The following is a 5,019-nucleotide window of genomic DNA, read 5'->3' as shown; positions in this document are numbered from 1 at the left end:
ATAATAATATTGAGAAACTATTTCTTCTCTAATGATATAGTCATTATAATAGTTTAGTATGCTATCTCTGGATTATACTTCTTTGGAGAATAAACCATTGGATATTCCTTGGAGAAAAAATCACTGAATACCAGCTCAACTAAATCATGAGTATTGAAACAAATTTTTTGGAAATATAAAATTGTTAAACATGCCACAAACAAATTGCATGACATACTATTTTTTTTTTGATGAAGCTATGGATGGCTCACACGAAAACTATGGCAGAAATTTAAATCTCTATTGTGCGTCTTATTTTAGGAAAACATGCTCCTAATTGAAAGTGGTATTGTGTGCAAGGCTTTTATGTCCAATACTAAATAATGTTTGTAATGTAATGTTTGTAAATTATAGTTTAAGTACATGCATCTTAATATCATTTTTAAAACTATTTTTAGAATTTTTTTTACTTTCAATTATCACATGTTTTAGGAATTGGAGTTTTGATAAAAGAACAAAAGTCATGAAATGAAGTAAAGTTTTATATCCTTCCATCTATCCTTATACATTCTCTCTCTCTTCCATCCCACCTCTTTCACCCCACTTTTTACCCATAATCTTATTCCTCTAGGCAGGTCAAGTTTTATATCCTTCCATCTATCCTTGTACATTCTCTCTCTCTCTCTCTTCAATCCCACCTCTTTCACCCCGCTTTTTACCCATGATCTTATTCTTCTAGACAGGACTTCAGCTGCAACACAACTCTTGTTTAAGAAGTAACTAGTTTGTTGAGCATAGAAATTGAAGAGTCAAATAAACTATTTAAATCAAGTTTAATAAAAAAAAATATAGGAGCATTTAGTAGGGCCAAAGGACATTTTTTACTTTGCAACAACTTATTTAAGTGTTATAACTATGTAGCATTATAATTTAATAGCTATCATATGTATCAAATTAGTTATCGTCAATGTTTTAGATTTCATCTTATTTGGAGAAAGTGTATTGCTAAGTCTTTTTTAGATTTCTTTTTTTAAAATATTTTTTCTGTTGACATGTATTTATAAATTGACATAACATTTCAATTTCAATTTCAATTTAAACGAATTATAGAAATTATCACAAAAATACTAGAAACTACTAAGCTCAACTCCAATCCCAATGATATTTATCCTTTATTTCTAGGCAGGGACTCAAGCTCCTCATGGGGCCCTTGTTCTTTATATTTTTCAAATTCTATCATTAACATGTTATTCTACTATGTCAACACTATTCAATTCCTATAGTAAAATGTGCTTATGTGTAAGGATTTCTTATTATATATACCTACAAGTGATGGAATAGTTGTAATGCCATTAGGAGCTTAATGATGTCTTAAGTTGCATTTGCCCAAGATCTTGAAAATGTTATTTTATGTTCATGTTCAAGAAATATGAAGGATGGATGGATAGAAGATGAATGTAATTAAGCTAGATTGTTGCTGTTATACTTTTCCATATGTAATCTAGCAACATAAAATTCTAAGAATAGATATCTTTTGGTCAATTTTCAAATATGACTTTGTCACTTGTAATTAGGATGTAGATATTTGTAAGAGGTACAAGTGTTGTCATTATGGTTATTGCTACTATATTATTTTCTAAAAAAAATTAAAAATAAGTTTTGTTGATTAGTCCTGTATTATGAAGGAATACATAGAATAATCTTTTAGTCAAATTATTATTTTCTTTTGCATGGATGCATCTTATGCATTGTCATGAGAGGAGTGTTAAAGATGGAATATCATAAAAGGGTAGAATCTAAAATGATGTGATTCATTGATGTATGGTTCAAAGGTTTTTATCCATCTATGTTGATGGAGGTGTCCATGTAGGATATTATGTAACTTTAGGTTTGGATAAACCATGTTATGTTTTAAAAGTTCTTGAGATGGGACTATGATAATAAAATGACAATTAAGAAAAGGTTGATCATGTTATCTTGTCAAGAACACTTGTGTATTCTTGACATTATTTTACTACACAATTTCATTACTCCTCTTAGTTTTGATTATTTAGACTTTTGTGTATCTTTCACATCCTGAAAGATTTTGGAGAATCGTAACAACTTTGTGGTAGGGTGGAAAAGAACTCCTACAATATTCTCACCCTTGATGTTTCTTGAGCAGGTTTTTGAGCTCCTATTAGAAAATTTATCATGCTTAGGAGATTTCAATATAATTAAGAAAATAAGCTTCTCCTATGGAGTGAACACTCTAAAATAAATGTATTTATTGTCTTAGGCACAGTCAACTATCTCACATAATAATTAGAATGTATTTGTTTTTGTTAGCACATTTCCCCTCACAATCGCATTCTTGAACGTCGAGTGGGATTCTCGACATCATGTGCAATTCTCCGTTGTCTCACAAAGAGAGTTGGATTTAGACATTGTTGATGTGTGTTTTATGACTCACCAAACAGTAGAACAAAATACCGAAATATCTTATCCTCTCTTGAATAAAGTCTTGTGTATGCTAAGATTGCTAGAAGATCATAAAATGACATCAAGTTTACTTTAACGCTAGGTCTTTACTGTGGATAAGATCGGTGGTTGATGTGATTTGCTGATGATCAAAAGGGGGCTTACGTGTTTATACATATCCATTTCAAGCCATACTGGATGTGGGAGCTATATTAAGGTTTTGCAATGAAGCGCTTTTTTTTTTTGGATTTTTAACAGAATATGCATACATTAAATAGGATGGGGTTCAAGAATTCTATTCCAATCCTAAGGGTAGTGATAACAACAAATAGTATTCTAGTGGACAAATTCCTCAATTTACTGAATTTTGCTTCGCCAAGTTATACTACAACTAAGCATGAACCAGTGCAATCTTCAAGGGTTATGCCAAAGATTTTCATATCACCACATACACCATCATAAAGAACAATGTATACAAATGATAAAAATTGAGCATATGCATGAAAGGGGTTCAGGCTAACTTTACACAATGAATTAGAATCACTAAAACGTCAAAAGTATGAACCAAAGGAATTCATCAATACACCATCATACTCTCCATTGTAATCACCACACATTGACTATGCTAAACTTAATCTACTTGAAGAAATTTATGAGAACAAGCAAGCACTAAGACACATCAAGTATTCACCAAAATCGAATGAAAAATTTATTATCTCAGTAGTTCATAGCAACAATCTCATAAAAATCTCCTCTTACAAATGAGAAATGAGGCCTTTATATAGGTCCTCGATTACAACAGGTGGCCCGGATGATCACAATAACCGATGGCCGAGATCATGCCACATCAACCCTAATTAGGGTTAGGGAAATGGAAAGGAATCCACATTAATGCCATAAGGAATCCACTACTATAGTGGGTAATAAATGCCCACTATGCATGTTAATTTAAGAAGGAGTCGGGTGTAATAAATGATCCCTATGCACACCCACTCTGCATTTAATGCATCTATCCTTGATTTCTTCACCTAAAAGATCAAAATCAATCTAACACTATTTCTAACTCCTCTGTACTAATGCTTGGTGCAGATTCTCGCTTGAATTCTAGAACTACAATTGCTCTTTCTACTTTTCCCAAGCTTTCATCCCAATCTGGTAGTAAGTCCTTAGTAGTGTGCATTGTATTTGAGAAGATGGAGAAGTTCTCAAAATCATCTCTTCCATATACGTTTAGCTGAAAGAATTCCTCTAACTTGACTTTCAGATTATCATTTGTCATTTCCTCTTCCCCCAATCTTTGTGATAACAAGGATGCAACTGCATTTGATATTCCTTGCTTGATGTTATCAACAATCTTTTTCCATTGACTAGATTCTCTGGTAAAGCTCTCAAACATTTCCTTAGCTATGATCACTACACTATACCATCAAATAAAATCATAGACATCCCCCTTGCTGATAACTTGACCGTCAATCAATTCTTGCTTTGGGGTATCCATCAAGTTCTGAATGTCGGCAATCACCTCTTCTTGGTAAATATGCTCATCCACCCATGATTCTTCCATGCACTGGATCCTAGAGACTGCAGCCAATGCCCTATTGTGCACTTGCACTAATTGTTCTGCATGTTTGAAGGCTACCTCCTGAATTCCTTCGATCCAAATCTTTGCACCCTGAGCAATCTGCTTGATTCTGTCAATATCACCTACCACTTCACTGAAAACTCCTATTGGAGGGACAAATGATGGACCTTCCTCTCTTACTGGATGAGGCAAGTTATTGATGTACTGACATAAGGCCCGAATTTCTCTTTTTTTCTTTTCATACCCTTCTTCTACTTTCTTTAGCCTATCCTTCAAAGCTTGTGTGGAGTCATCAAATTCTTCCAATATTTGCTCTCGGGAGGCCTAACCAAGATTTACTTCTGTAACATGATATTCATCTGGAGCAATCTGATTTTTTCCTTTGTCAACTGTGGGAGTCACAATCTACAAGAGTCTGGATCCTGACTCTCCTCTGATGAATTTAGTATATCTTTTTTCTTTCCCTTGTTCTTCTGATCGATTTGATCGGTCCAAAATTTCCTGTAATTCAATTGCTAGATCAACCTCCTTTTGTTGATGCAATTGAATTTGTTGCCTCAACCATTTCGAAATGGGTATACTTTGGTCGCCCAAAATTACCAATTGTTCTTTCCTTTGGACCGCTCAAATGTCAATCTCCTCTTCACCTCCTAGACTATCCATTGTAACATCAGGAACTACAACTTTGGCACTTGCAAGATGTATTGCTACCCCTGGAGTTTCTTCCTCTAGTGGACCATCTCCATCATTAATCATTTCTCGCTCTAAGATCGTAGCAAGACTTTCTTCTGTAGCAATATCTTGATCTTTCCCTCTTTCTTGCATGGATTTTTCATAAGCATTTATGCTCAACCTATCATGAATTGGCCTATCCAAATTCTCTTCTTGCTCAAATCTCCTTATACTTGTTCTTATATCCTACCTTTCAAAAGTTTCTATCTCTTGGACACTTGGAGTTTGACTTGGAGAAGAGGGAGCATCTCCATGTTTCTGCTTCT

Source organism: Cupressus sempervirens, unplaced genomic scaffold (assembly GCF_028749045.1).
Source record: "Cupressus sempervirens isolate cs-2001-9-10 unplaced genomic scaffold, ASM2874904v1 CseChr00c100005_01, whole genome shotgun sequence".
In the NCBI taxonomy this organism is placed as follows: Eukaryota; Viridiplantae; Streptophyta; class Pinopsida; order Cupressales; family Cupressaceae; genus Cupressus; species Cupressus sempervirens.
This window is presented reverse-complemented; position numbering follows the sequence as displayed.